We start from the raw sequence: 16,187 nt of genomic DNA, 5'->3' as shown, positions 1-16,187 counted from the left end.
AGAACATTGTCATCACAATGCTTCATGACCTTGTCATGAAAATTCTCAATGGCCCTTGTCATCATAATACTCCAAGCCCTACTCATCACAATGCTCCATTATATTTGTCATCACAATCCTCCATTACATTTGGCATCACAATGTTCCATGCCATTGTCATCGCAATGGACCATGACATATGTCATCACAGTGTTCCCTGACACCGTTCTTCACAATACTCCATGACCTTCTCATCACAAAGCTCCGTGCCCTTGTCATCACAATGCACCATGCCCACTCTCATCACAATAATCTATGAAACTTGTCAAACCAATGCTCCATGCCCCTGTCATCACAATGCTCCATGCCCTTGTCATCACAATGCTCCATGACTCCCGTTATCACGATGATTAATAACGTTTGTCATCACAATGGTCCATGCCCGTGTCATCACAAGGCTCTGTGACCTTTGTAACCACAATGCTCCATGAAGTTTTCATCACAATTCTCTGTGACCCTTGTCATCACAATGCACCATGTCTTTGTCAGAACAATGCTCCTTGACCCTTGTCATCACAAAGTGCCACGCACATTTCTTCACAACGGTCCACAATCTTGTCATTGAAATGCTCCATAAACCTTGTAATCACAATGCTCCATGCACTTCTCATCAAAATGCTCTCTCACCAGAGATATCACAATGTTCCATCACTAGTCATCACAATACTCCCTCACCCCTGTAATCACAATGTTCCATGACCCTGTCATCACAATGCTACATCCCCTTATCATCACAATGTTCCATGACCCCAGACATCACAATATTCCATAACACCTGTCATCAAAATGCTCTATGACCCATTTCATCCCAAAGCTCCAAGACTCCTGACATCACAATGTTCTATAACACATGCCATCAAAATGTTCCATTACACATTTTATCAAATTGCTTCATGACGCGGTCATCAAAAGGCTCCCTGCCCTTCTCATCACAATGCACCATGCCTTTGTCATCAAAATGCTCCATGACTTGTCATCACAAACCTCCATGACCCTTGGTATCACAATGCTCCAAGTCATTGTCATCACAATGCTCCATGAACCCTCTCATCACACTGCTCCATGCTCTTGTAATCACAAAGCTCCATGACACTTGTCATCACAATGCTCGATGCCCTTCTCATCACAATGCTCCATGCCCTTGTCATTACAATCCTGTATGACCCATGTATCACAGTGTTCCGTGCCTTGTCATCACAATGCTCCATGCCCACTCTCATCACAATAATAAATGAAACATTTCAGATCAATATTCCATGCCATTCTCATCATAATGCTCCATTACGCCTGCCATAACAATGCACCATGACCCCTGCCATCACAATGTTCCACGGCCTTGTCATCACACGGTTCCATGACACTTGTCATCAGAATGTTCCATGGCCTTCTCATCAAAATGTTCCATGCCCTTGTCATCACAATGCTCCAAGACCCTTTTAATCACAGTGTCCCATGCCCCTTTTCATCTCAATGCTCCATGAACCCTGTCATCACAGTGCACCATGCCCATCATCATAATGCTTCAGGCTATTGTCATCACAATGAAATCAATGTTCTCCATGACCTCTGTAATCATAATGCTCCAAACCCTATTTATCACAATATTCCATAACACTTATCATTACAACACCCCATGACACTCAGCATCACAATTATCCATGGTCTTCTCATCACAATGCTCCATGATCTTTGTCATCACAATGCTCAATACACCTGTTATCACAATGCTCCCTGACACTTGTCATCAGTATGCTCCTGGAACCCTGTCATGACAAGGCTCCATGCCTTTTTCATCACAATGATCCATTCCCTTTTCATCACAATGCTCCAAGATCCCTGTAATCACAATGCTCCATGCCCTTGTCCTCACAGAGCTCCATGAAGCATGTCATCAGAATGCTCCATGGCCTTCTCATCACAATGCTCCATGCCCTAGTCATCACAATGCTCCAAGACCCCTGTAATCACAATGCTCCATGCCCATTTTCATCAGAATGCTTCATGAGAGTTGTCATCACAAGTCTCCATGGTCTTCACATCACAATGCTCCAGGACCTTGTCATCACCATGCTCCATTCCCTTGTCATCCCAATGTTCCATGATCCCTGTCATCACAATAATCCATGAACATTTTCAGCCCATTGCTGCACGACCTACTCATCACAATGCTCCATGACCAATATCATCACAAGGCTCCATGACCCCTGTCATCACAACACTCCATGAACATTTTCAGCACAGTGCTCCAGGAAAATTGTCATCACAATGATCCATGCCCTTGTCATCCCAATGCTCCATGGCCAATGCATTCACAATGCTCCGTGACGCTTGTCATCACAGTGCTCCATGACACATGTCATCACAATGCTCCATGCTTTTGTCAGCAAAATGCTACATGACATTTTTATTACAATGCTCTATGCGCTTGTCATCACAATACTCCATTTCCATTGTCATCACAATCCTCCGTGAGCCTTGGGATCACATTGCTTCATGCCCTTGTCATCACAATGCTCCATGCTCCTTGAAATCAAAATGATCCCTGACCTCTATCATCACAATGCTCCAAACCCTTCTAATCACCATGTTCCATAACACTTGTTATCACAACGCTCCATGATGCATGTCATCACAATACTCCATGCTCTTTTCAACACAATGCTCCATGACCTTGTAATCACAATATACCAAACCCCTGTAATCCCAGTTTTCCATGCTCCTTTCATCAGTATGCTCTATGAGATTTGTCATCACAAGGCTCCATGGTTTTCTCATCACAATGCTCCAGGACCTTGTCATCACAATGCTCAATACACTTGTCATCAAAATGCCTCCTGACACTTGTTGTTTGTATGCTCCTTGAACCCTGTCATGACAAGGCTCCATGCATTTTTCATCAAGGTTATCCACGCCCTTTTCCTCACAATGCTCCAAGACCACTGTAATCACAATGTTCCATGCCCTTGTCATCACAAAGCTTAATGACGCATGTCATTAGAATGCTCCTTGGCCTTCTCCTCAGAGTGCTCCAGCCCTTGTCCTCACAAGGTTCCACGACCCCTGTAATCACAATGCTCCATGCCCCTTTTTATCAGTATGCTCCATGAGACTTGTCATCACAAGGCTCCATGGTTTTCTCATCACAGTGCTCTAGGACATTGTCATTACAATGCTTCATGATCTTGTCATGAAAATATTCAATGGCCCTTGTCATCATAATGCTCCAAGCCCTAGTCATCACAATGCTCCATTATATTTGTCATCACAATCCTCCATTACATTTGGCATCACAATGCTCCATGCCATTGTCATTGCAATGGACCATGACATATGTCATCACAGTGTTCCCTGACACGTGTCTTCACAATACTCCATGACATTCTCATCACCATGCTCCGTGCCCTTGTCATCACAATGCACCATGCCCACAGTCATCACAATAATTTATGAAACTTGTCAGACCTGTGCTCCATGCCCCTGTCATCAAAATGCTCCATGCCCTTGTCATCACAATGCTCCATGACCCCTGTCATCACAATGCTCCGTGACTCCAGTCATCACAATGCTTCATAACGTTTGTCATCACAATGGTGCATGCCTGCGTCATCACAAGGCTCTGTGACCTTTGTAACCACAATGCTCCATGAACATTTTATCACAATTCTCTGGGACCCTTGTCATCACAATGCACCATGTCTTTGTCAGAACAATGCTCGATGACCATTTTTATCACAAAGTGCCACGCCCATTTCACAACGGTCCACAACCTTGTCATTGAAATGCTCCATAAACCGTGTAATCACAATGCTCCATGCACTTCTCATCAAAATACTCTCTCACCAGCGATATCACAATGTTCCATCACTAGTAATCACAATACTCCCTCACCACTGTAATCACAATGTACCATGACCCTGTCATCACAATGCTACATGACCTTTGTCTTAACAATGGTCCATGCCCTCGACAGTCTCTGTGACCTTTTTAATCACAATGCTCCATGAACTTTTCATCACAATGCTCTTTGACACATGTCATCACAATGCTCTATGCCATTCTCAGCACAGTGCTCCATGCCCTTGTCATCACAATGCTCCATGACCCCTGTCATCACAATGCTCCGTGACTCCAGTCATCACAATGCTTCATAACATTTGTCATCACAATGGTCCATGTCCGCATCATCACAAGGCTCTGTTACCTTTGTTACCACAATGCTCCATGAACTTTTCATCACAACGCTCCTTGACCCTTGTCATCACAATGTGCCATGCGCTTCTCATAACAGTGTTCCACAATGTTGTCATCACAAGGCTCCATAAACCTTGTCTTCACAATGCTCCATGCACTTCTCACCAAAATGCTCTCCCACCACTGATATCACAATTTTACATCACTATTCATCACAATACTCCCTCAACCATGTCATCACAATGTTCCATGACTCCTGTCATCACCATGCTACATGCACTTATCATCACAATGTTCAATGACCCCTGACATCACAATGTTCCATAACACCTGTCATCAAAATGCTCCATGACCCTTTTCATCAAAATGCTCCATGACCAATGACATCACAGTGCTCCATGACCCCTGTCATCACAATGCTCCATGCTCCTTGAAATCAAAAAGATCCATGACCTCTGTCATCACAATGCTCCAAATCCTTGTGATCACAATTTTACATAACACTTGTCATCACAATGCTCCATGACGCCTGTCATCACAATACTGCATGCCCTTGTCGTCACAATGCTCCATCATCTTTTTCATCACAATTCTCAATACACTTGTCATCACAATGCTCCCTGACACTTGTCGTCAGAATGCTCCTTGAACCCTTTCATGAAAAGGCTCCATGCCTTTTTCATCACAATGCTCAATGCCCTTTTCCTCACAATGCTCCTTGCCATTGTCATCACTATACTCCACACACTTGTCATCAGAATGCTCCATGACCCTTGTCATCACAATTCTCCATGACCCCTCTCATCACAGTGCTCAATACCACTTGTCATTACAGTGCTCCATGACGCTCCTCATCACAATTATCCATGGTCTTCTCATCACAATGCTCCATGGTCTTGCCATCACAATGCTCCATGCCCTGGTCATCACAATGCTCCATATTCCCTGTCATCAAAATTCTCCACGTTCTTGGCATCACTGTGCTCCATGACACTTCTCATCACAGGGTTACATGCATTGTCATCACAGTACTCCACAAGCTTGTCTTCAGAATGCTCCATGACCTTTGTCATCACAAAAATCCATGACCACTGTGATCACAATGCTCCATGACACCTGTCATCACAATGCTCCATGCCCTTTGTCATTACAGTGCTCCATGATTCTCGTCACCACAATTATCCATGGTCTTCTCATCTCAGTGCTCCACGGTCTTGGCATCACAATGCTCCATGCCCTGGTAATCAAAATTTTCATGTCCCTTGTCATCACAATTCTCCACGTCCTTGTCATCACAATGCTCCATGACAGTTCTCATAATAATGTTACATGCTCTTGTCATCACAATTCTCCACATCCTTGTCATCACAATGCTCCATGACAGTGCTCATCACAATGTTACATGCTCTTGTCATCAAAATTCTCCATGCAATTTTCATCGCAGTGCCCTATGACCCCTGTCATAGCAAGCTACATGCCTTTGTCATCACAATGCTTCACGACCTTTTCATCAAAATTTTCTGTGGACATTGTCATCACAATGATCCATGCCCTTGTCATCACAATGCTCCTTGACCCTTGTCATCACAGTGCTCCAAGTCCTTGTCATCACAATGCTCCATTACCTTTGTCATCACAATCCTCCATAACATTTGTCATCTCAATGCTCCATGCCATTGTCTTCACAGTGGACCAAGAAATATGTCATCATAATGCTCCATGACACATGTCTTCACAATAATCTATGACCTTGTCATCACAATGCTCCATGCCCTTGTCATCACCATGCTCCATTACCCCTGTCATAACAATGCTCCATGACCCCTGCCATCACGATGTTCATTGGCCTTGTCATCACAAGTCTCCATGACCCTTCTCATCACAGTGCTCCAAGACACCTGTAATCACAATGCTCCATGCCCTTGTCATCACAAAGCTCCAAGAAATATGTCATCAGAATGCTCCTTGGCCTTCTCATTCACCATGCTCCATGTCCTTGTCATCACAAAGCTCCATGATGCATGTCATCCGAATGCTCCATGCCCTTTTTCATCTCAATGCTCCATGAACACTGTCATCACAATGCACCATGCCCATCATCATAATGCTTCATGCTATTGTCATCAGAGTGAAATCAAAATGCTCCATGACCACTGTCATCACAATGCTCCAAATCCTTGTGATCAAAATGTTCCATAACACTTAGCATCACAACACCCCATGAGGCTCATCATCACAATTTTCCATGGTCTTCTCATCACAGTGCTCCATGAACTTTTTCATCATAATGCTCAATACCCTTGTCATCACAATGCTCCCTGACACTTGTCATCTGTATGCTCCTTGAACCCTGTCATGACAAGGCTCCATGCCTTTTTCATCACAATGTTCCATGCCATTTTCCTCACAGTTCTCCAAGGCCCCTGTAATCACAATGCACAATGCCCTTTTCATCACAAAGCTCCATGATGCATGTCATCAGATCGCTCGATGGTCTTCTCATCCCAATGCTCCTTGCCCTTTTCATCACAATGCTCCAAGTCCCCTGTAATCACAAAGCTCCATGTCCCTTTTCATCAGAATGCTCCATGAGACTTGTCATCACAAGGCTCCATGGTCTTCTCATCACAATGCTCCAGTAGCTTGTCATCACAATGCTCCATGACCCCTGTCATCACAATACTCCCTGAACATTTTCAGCCCAATGTTCCTTGACCTTCTCATCACAATGCTCCATGACCCCTGTCATCACCATGCTCCATGACCACTGTCATCACAACGCTCCATGAACCCTGACAACACAATGATCCGGGACCTTTGTCATCAAAATGCTCCATGCCTTTGTCAGCAATATGCTACATAATCTTGTCATCACAATGCTCCATTCGCTTGTCATCACAATCCTCCATGACCCTTGGGATAACACATCTTCATGCCCTTCTCATCTCTCTCTTGCCTTTCTGGTTTTTACAGATTATCGGATGTCCCTTTTGACCGGTGGGAAGTGACAATTCTTTGTAGTGTGGATTTGCATTGTGTGCTTGCTTGATTGGCCAAAAAGGTCGTATGCCTTTTCTCCTGAATACATTAAGGAGAAAAGGCATACGCCATTTTTGGCCAAGTGCATCATTGTCGAAGTTTTGATGCTTTTTCTGGCTTTAAAGGTGATTCCAATTTACCTCTTGAAATATGTTTTGTGCAATTCTGCCTCATTTTCAAGTCCGCTTCGTTGCCTTCCCTCAACAGATTTTTGGAAGAGAGTAGTCCTTTAAAACTCTCAGGGTTGTGAATTGCTGTGCCCCTGAGCACCAATTTTCAAATCCCATTATTGGGAGCTGACCGCAAATACACAATTTTGCTTCAGGACCTGTACTACTTCCAGGGGTGGCTATACTGTTCCCTGCGGGTGGCTGAGGCTTTGGTAATTCTTCTTCCTGACGGGAATTTAGAGTGGCATGTGTCCGTCCAAATGCCTACATCTACTCTCTGATTGGTTCTCCCTCTACCCTTTCATCCTCTGCACAATTAGCAAACTGTGCGAACCAGGAGGTTATAGGAGCTGACTCTCCTAACTTGGGAGATTGATAGTAAGGCAGTTGGAATGCCAAACTGGAGCACAAGGAGAGGAAAAATTTGGAGACTTTTAGAAAACTTTCGTCATCACAGGGTGTCCATTCTCTAGGTTTCTCATACATGTTATATCTGTAGTGATATTCCCTTCTACTTGGAGATTTGGGAAACATGGTATGGTGGCATGCATTACTACTTTAAAGGGTCTGCATTTTCTCTCCCAATCTCACCAGTCCTCTCAGTCCCAAGTGTCCAGCCTTATGTCTCATCCAGCTGTCTTTGCAGATAGGGTCATTCCAGGTTTCATCAGAACCCCGGAAGGAATTGTGTAAGAATTTCGCTGTTTTTTTGTTTTGCTTTTGAAATTCATTTTTATAATGGGTTTGAGCTGATTTTCACTGACATGTTTATGACGGTCTAGACATACTTGATTCCCATACGGAGACATATCAATACATAGTTTTTTAAGATTCTTACTAGTCAGATATATTCCTCTGCGGGGAATAGGCGTTTTGAGTCCCGTTCACTGAGGTAGGTGTAGATCTTGTCTCTTCTGTATTTGGTTTATGGAATGGTACCTGTTCTAATATCAAACTCTCGTTTTATGCATCACCCCAACTCTGCTTTCCCCTTAAGGAGGCATAAGAGTGTTTTCTAAATGTGAGTCTCTGTTCTCTTTCTTAATTCATTTCATGTGCTGTGATGTTGACATTCCCTTTGTAAGTGATATCTTATGATAAGATTCTTTTATCTGTGTGACTAATTTCACTTAGAATCATCATACCTAAATCCACTCATTATGCTGCTACTGGCCTTATATACATTGGTTTCACGTCTGAGTGATATTCTGTTGTACAAAATTACCACAAGTTCTTTAGGCATTTCTCTTTTTCCTGGGATATTTTAGGTGTACCGAAGTTGAGGTTCTTGTATGCAGAGCAGCCCTAAAGTATGGGGTGCCTGTGTCTTGTTGATATTTAGTCTTCCCAAGTTATATGCCCATGAGTTGAAAACCCCTTTGCTCGGGGGCTTTGTATTTTTGATGTTTTAGGAAACAGCATACACTTCTTCAAAGTGGCTCTTGGATATTTATACCCCACCCTTCAGTGTGACTAGGCTCCCTGTTCTCCATGGCCTCTCCTGCATTTCTGGTTTGTACACATTTTTTGGATGGCCTTTGTGAGCAGTGGAAATTGAGACTTCTTTGTTGTGCAGATTTGCATTTCCCGCTTGCTTGGTTGGCCAAAAACTCTGTATGTGTTTTATTTTCCTGAAGATATTCACGAAAAAACACATACACCCTTTTGCCCAACTGCATCATTTTAGAAATTCTGCTGCTTTTCATATGCTTTAAATGTGAGTACAATCTACCTTTTGAAATCTGTTTCCTGCAATTCTGCCTCTCATTCAGATCCTCTTCGTTGCCTTACCTGAATATATTTTTGGACGTTGGTTATCATTTATATCTTTGCAGGTCTTTGAATTGTCTGCTCCTGAGCTCCATTTTGCAACTCGCTTTTTGTGAGCTGGCCGCCAAACCATTGGATTGCTTCCTTTCCTATTCTGGTTCTGAGGAGGCAGGCTGAGCCTTTGTTTAATTCTTCTTCCTAATGGGAAATTAGAGTGACATGTGCCTGTCAAAACCCCTACAGCTAATCTCTCATTGGTTCCCCATCTTCCCATTTATCCTCTGCACTAATTGCAAACTGTGTGACACAGGAGGTTAAAGTTGATGGTTCTCCATGTGAGGAGATTGTTAGTAATGTGGCTGGAATGGCGAACCCCAGCACCAGGAGATCAAAAATGAGGTGCATTTTAGACACCTTTCCTGAGCACACGGTGTGCATTCATCTCGGTTTCCCAGGCATATTTTCGCTGTCAGAATATTCCCTAGAACCTGCAGATTTGGGACCCATGGAATGGGTACCAGGCACTATTTAAAAGGTCTGCATTTCCTCACCCAGCCTCTCTAACATCTCTTAGCGTTCATAGCTTCCAGCCTTATATATCATCCTGCTGTGGGTCTACATGTGTTCAATCCATGTTACATCATAGCCCTTCAACAAAAGTTGTAAGAATTTTTGTCTGTCTCACTGTTTTTATAAATATTTTTTAAATTTATTTTTATATTGGTTACAGCTGATTTTCAAAGCTCTGTTTTTTGCTGCTGTACATCCACTTGATTCATGTACTGTGAGACAACAATAATTTTTTTTTCAGATACTTACCAGTCATATGTATTATTTTCCAGTTACTTGAGTGAGCTGAGTTCAGTTCTTTGAGGTAATGTGTAGGCCTTTTCAGTTATTCAATTTGATACTTGGAATGGTAACTTTGCTAATTTCAACCTCCTGGATAATACCTCACCATTCCCCTCCTTTCCCATTTAGCAGCCTTATGACTATTTTCTACATATTTGACTATGTTTCTGTGTTGTAGTTTATTTCATGTGTAGCCATTTTTGATTCCACCTTTAAGTGACATCTTATGATATGTGTCTTTTTCTTTCTGACATATGTCACTTAGAATGATTGTATGTAACTCCTCCAGAGTTGTTCCAACTGGCCTTATTTCATTGATTTCTGGATGAGTAATATTCCACTCTACATAAGTAGCCCATCTCTTTTATCCATTTTATCCTTCCAGGGACATTTAGGTTATATCTAAGTGGAGGCCCTTTTTAACAGAGAGGTGGTAAACGTTGGGGTGCCTGTTTTCTGTTGATTTTTGTTTTTCCCAAGGTATACGCCCATGAGTGCAAGTGCCCTATGCTCTGTAGCTCATTTTTTAGATGTTTTAGCAAACACAATACACTTCTCCAGAGTGGCCGTTGGCAAATTACATTTCCACTATCAGCCTCACAGGGTTCCCTTTTCTCCTCGCCCTGTCCTGCATTTCTGGTGTTTACACTTTATGTGGATGGCCCTTCTGAATGATGTGAAGTGATACATTTTGTAGTATTGATTTCCAGTGCCCACCTGTTTGGTTGGATCAAAAGTGTGTATGGCCTTTACTTGAATATATTCAGAAAAAATGCATACGCCCTTTTGGGCCAAATGCATCATTGGCGATGTTCAGCCCCTTTTCTTGTGCTTTAATGGGGAGTCCTTTCTACCTCTTCAAATATGTTTCCTGCCACTCTCCATGCTTACGAGTCTTTTTCTGTGGCTTACCTCAAGACATTTTTCGATGATAGATAATTTCAACTCTGCAGTTTTATGAATTTTAGTGACCCTGAGTTCCATTTTTCAACTTGTGTTTTTGGAAACTGGACACAAAACAGCGGGATTTCCTCTAGCCCTATTCTGTTTCCGTGGGCAATTCTAGCCTTTGATGAATTTGTCTTCCGGATTGGAAATTAGAGTGGCATGTGCCTGTCTGATCACCTAAGACTTGTCTCTAAATTTTTCTCATCCTTCCGCTTCATCCTCTAGACAAATTCCAAACAGTGTGCAACAGGTTGTTGACGGTGCTGATATCCCCAAGTGAGGAGATTGTTAGGAAAGATGCTGGAGGGGTGAACCCGAGCACCAGGCAATGAGGAGATGAGGTGCCTTTTCCAAACTCTTTCCGATCAAACGGTGTACCATCCTCTAGGTGTGACAGGCATGTTTTAGCTGTAGGAAGGGTCCCGTGCATGTAAGGAGAACACCAGGGATTTTTCCAAATCAGTGCCTCCCCGAACCCCAAACTGTGGAATTTTTAGGCTACGGCTACACGCATGTCCATTAAGGGCCTTGGGAAATAGGCAGAGCCCAAACTTTAGATGATTGAAATCTTCAGGGTCAGAAGCGCTCACCTTCGGCCTTGCTTAGGTTACATTTTATCTGTCATTGATAGATGATGTCAATAAAAATATCGATTCTTTTTCAGATTATTTCCCCTTATAGGTTATTGCAAAATATTCAGTGTAGTTCCCTGTGCTATACAGTAGTTCCTTGTTGATGATCTATTTTATACATAGCAGTGTGTATGTGTTAATCCCAAACTGTTAATTTATCCCTTCTCCTACCTTTCCCCTTTGGTAATAATAAATTATAGGATTTTATACTTCTCAGAAATGGGGGAACTGAAAGAGAGGTATCATTTTCAATGGAAAAGCATTCAAAACACGATTGAAGCTTCAGCCAAGAGTATTCGATGTACATCCATGGAAATAAATCACTTCATTTTTCTAATGTTGACCTGACAAATAAAGCAGACGTGTTCACTGAACTTGCTTACAGTAAAGTGATGGAAATATCAAATGTAAGTCTTAAAAACATGTTATTTTACCCGAGCATTATACACTGCTCTATGTTAACTATAGTTTGGCTCTCACACCTGTTCATTGAAGTTACAATGTTCTCAATTTCTGTTACTGATCCTCCAGAGTGGACCCCAACAGGAGTCCCTGTGCCCAGTGTCATTGGAGCCAAAAGATCAAGACTGAGTTTGGTTCAGAAGCAAAGGAAACATTATTTTGAAAACAGAATGGAGGGGTGAGAGCGTGCACTCCCCCACAGGCTGTGGGCTGTGCTGCTATGTAGGGATCAAGGCAGCGTCAGTGGGAGGGAGGGCATGGAGCTCTCGAGGGCTGGGTTGGCTGCAGCTCAGGCTCTATGTCACGGACTCTGCATGGGACCCCGCTAGCTGAGGTGTCGACCCAGCCATTCTGCACTAGGAAATCGGATCTGAAATGCCGGGTGTGGGACCTCTGCATGCGGAGCCCTAGGAGCACGTGAAATTAGACAAAGCACAATGCAAAAACAGCTTAGACTTTATTTTATTGCCCAGATTCTCTTTATATCTCCCAGGAATTTTTAATGAACGTTGCCGGAGATGAACACCTCCTCTGCTTTTTGTTCTGTTCCTCATTTTTGGCGTGTTGAGGGTGCAGACCCCTGTTTTGTAACTGCTTCATGCTGTGGTGTGAGCCCTGATACATGGGGGGAGGGTCAAAACGTTTCCCCACCAGGCTCCAGGTGAGGTTGATTGTCCCAAGGCCTCCTGCCTCACTTCTCGTCTGCCTGAGCACCAGCACTGGAAGTGTTATAGATTCTAATGACCTTTAATGTCCAGGAAGGAGATGCGCAGAGATGCTGCAGTGGCAGGTTTCACCCCACTCCACATTTGTTCGGCAATCTTAGGCTGACGGTTTTTGTCAGCCTAGATGCTCTGACCAGTAGTCTGTGCATTCTTTAATTAGGTCCCTGAATTAATGTACAAACAGCACCATGTGTCAGAGCCCTGCCCGCACAACTCCCAAACAGTCCACAGTCAGTGGTGGTCCAGGACCATGACGTCCACTGAGAAAACGGCCTTTAGAAGTAGCCAGCAGTCCACCCGGTCATATTGGTTACAATCACCATGGTGTCTGTAGGATTTTCTATGGTGAAAGCATGATATACGTTTCCCCCTCCAAGCTAATTAGCTCCCCTCTGGGTGCAGTAAGTCCTACAAGCAGTAGTCTGCTCTTTCGAGGCACAGTCTTGTTGTTTTCTGAGAGAAACTCCAGGTCAAGTGATGGTCACACAAGTCATCTTGGGGGCCCTTTGCCCCCATTTGTCTCTCTGGAGGTTGGAGTTGGAGGGCCTCCTCACTCGAGGTCAGTGTGTCCACAGAGCGACCCCTGCAACTTCAGGGCATGATGGGTGGTTAGGATCACCACGTGGGGTCCTTTTCCCTTAAGAGGGAGCTGGCCTTGTGGGCTGCTGATTTCCAGCTTTTTAGATACCCCAGTATCCTGGCCTGAGGAGTCGGTGGGCAAAGACCTTGGTGACCATAGTTTATCATACCTGAAGGGCATTCTTGTGTTGCTCCATTTCAAGTGGTCGCAGTTTTTGCACTAAGGCTCCAAGGTTGATTAACCATTGACCGGGTATGTAAAGGTCAAAGGTTTAGCTAAATTAGGGAGTTCCTGGGCAAGGGTCTTAATTGACTGCTCTTTCCATTCTTGAGAGGCTGCTTCTGGATTCTATTCAAAAGGATCATCATTTTTTCGTGTCAGTGTTTCATGTAGAGGCCCAGGTATTAGACTGTAGTTAGGGATCCAGATGCAGAAAACTTTGGCCTCCCCATGAACCCCTAAGCTGTCTTCTAGTTTTAGAAGAGGTAAGGCTGCAAATGGCTTCTTCCCTATCCTTTTTGTCCAAGTGCGTCATTGTCGAAGTTGTGCCCCTCTTCCTGTGCTTTAAAGGCGATTCCAACGTACCTTTTGAAATCTGTTTCCTGCTATTCTGCCTCGATTTCAAGTCGGCCTCGTTGACTTCCCTCAACAGATTTTTGGACTATAGTTGTCCTGTATTACTCTACCAGTTTGTGAATTGCTGTGCCCCTGAGCTCCATGATTCAACTTGTTTTTTGTTAGCTGAACGCAAGTCCAAAATTTGGTTCAGGACCTATACTGTTTCCCGGTGGGTGGCTGAGACTTTGGTTAATTCTTCTTCCTGCCGGGAAATTAGAGAGACATGTGCCCTTCCAAATGCCTAACAGCTACTCTCTCATTGGTTCTCCCTCATCCCTTCCATACGCTGCCAAATTGGCAACCTGTGCGAACCAGGAGGTTAAAGGGGCTGTCTCACCAAGTTGGGAGATTGATAGTAAAGCAGTTGGAATGTCAAACCGGAGCACCACGAGTGGGATTATTCGTTGAGTTTTAGAATCCTTTCGTATTCACAGTGTGTCCATTCTCTAGGTTTCCCGTACATGTTATAGCTGTAGTAATATTATTTTCAACGTGGAGAGTAGGGAACCATGGTATTGGGGCCATGCATTATTGCTTTAAAGTGACCGCATTTGCTCACCCAATCTCACCAATCCTCTCAGTCCCAAGTGTCCAGCTTTATGCCACATCCAGCTGTCATTGTAGATAGGGTCATTCCAGGTTCCATCAGAGAACCTTAAGGAATTGTAAAGAATTTCCCTGTTTTTTTGTTTAGTATGTGAAATTCCTGTTTATAGAGGGTTTGAGCTGATTCTCGCTGCCATGTTTATGCCAGTCTAGACACACTTGATTCCCTTACGGAGATATATCAATACGTAGGTTTTAAGATTCTTACTAGTCAGATATATTCCTATGCGGGAAATATGGTGTTTGGGGTCCCTTTCACTGAGGAAGGTGTAGGTCTTGTCTATTCCATAGTTGTTTTTTTTTTTTTTTTTTTTTTTTTCTTTTTGCGGTATGCGGGCCTCTCACTGTTGTGGCCTCTCCCGTTGCGGAGCACAGGCTCCGGATGCGCAGGCCCAGTGGCCATGGCTCACGGGCCCAGCCGCTCCGCGGCATATGGGATCCTCCCAGACCGGGGCACGAACCCGTATCCCCTGCATCGGCAGGCGGACTCTCAACCACTGCGCCACCAGGGAGGCCCCATAGTTGGTTTTTGAATGGTACCTGTGCTTATATCAAACTCTGGTTTTATGCATCACCCCACCTCTCCTTCCCCCTTAAGCAGGCATAAGTGAGTTTTCTAAATGTGAGACTCTGTTCTCTTTCCTAACTCAGTTCATGTGTATCCAAGTTTACAGGATCTTCATAAGTGATATCTTATGATAAGTTTCTTTTTCTGTGTGACTTATTTCACTTAGAATCATCGTACTTGAATCCACTCATTCTACTGCTACTGGTCTTATGACATTGATTTCATGGCTGAGGGATATTCCATCGTATGTAAGTACCGCAATTTTTTGAACCATTTGTATATTTCCTGGGATATTTAAGGTGTACCCAAGTTTAGGTTGTTGTAAGCAGTGCAGCCTTAAATTATGGTATGGCTCTGTCTTATTGATTTTCAGTTTTCCCAAGATATATTCCCTAGACTGGAAGTGCCCTTGGCTCTGTAGCTCTGTTGTTTACTTCTTTTAGGGAACACAGTGCACCCCTCCAGTGAGGCAGTTGGCAATTTACATCCCACCCATCAGCATAACAAGGCTCCCTGTTCTCCAGGGCCTGTCTTGCCTTTCTGGAGTTTACACATTTTGTGGATGTCCCTTTTGACTAGTGGGAAGAGATACTTCTTTGTAGTGCAGATTTGCATTGCCTGCTTGCTTGCTTGGCCAAAAAGGGCGTATGCGTTTTCTCCTGAATATATTCAGGAGAAAATGCATACGCCCTTTTTGACCAATTGCATCATTGTCGAAGTTTTGCCCCTCTTCCTGTGCTTTACAGGCAACTCCTGTGTACCTCTGGAAATCTATTTCCTGCTATTCTGCCTCGCTTTCAAGCCCGCCTCGTTGCCTACCCTTAACAGATTTTTGGATGATATTTGTCCTTTATTACTGTGCCAGATTGTGAATTTCCTTGCCCCTGAGCTCCATGTTTTAACTCGTTTTTTGTGAGCTGAACGCAAGTCCAAAATTTTTGTTCAGGACCTATACTGGTTCCCGGTGGGTGGCTGAGATTTTGGTTA

This window comes from Mesoplodon bidens (assembly GCF_964165515.1).
Source record: "Mesoplodon bidens genome assembly, contig: HAP1_SCAFFOLD_46, whole genome shotgun sequence".
Taxonomy (NCBI): Eukaryota; Metazoa; Chordata; class Mammalia; order Artiodactyla; family Ziphiidae; genus Mesoplodon; species Mesoplodon bidens.
Note: the sequence above shows the minus strand (reverse complement) of the source record.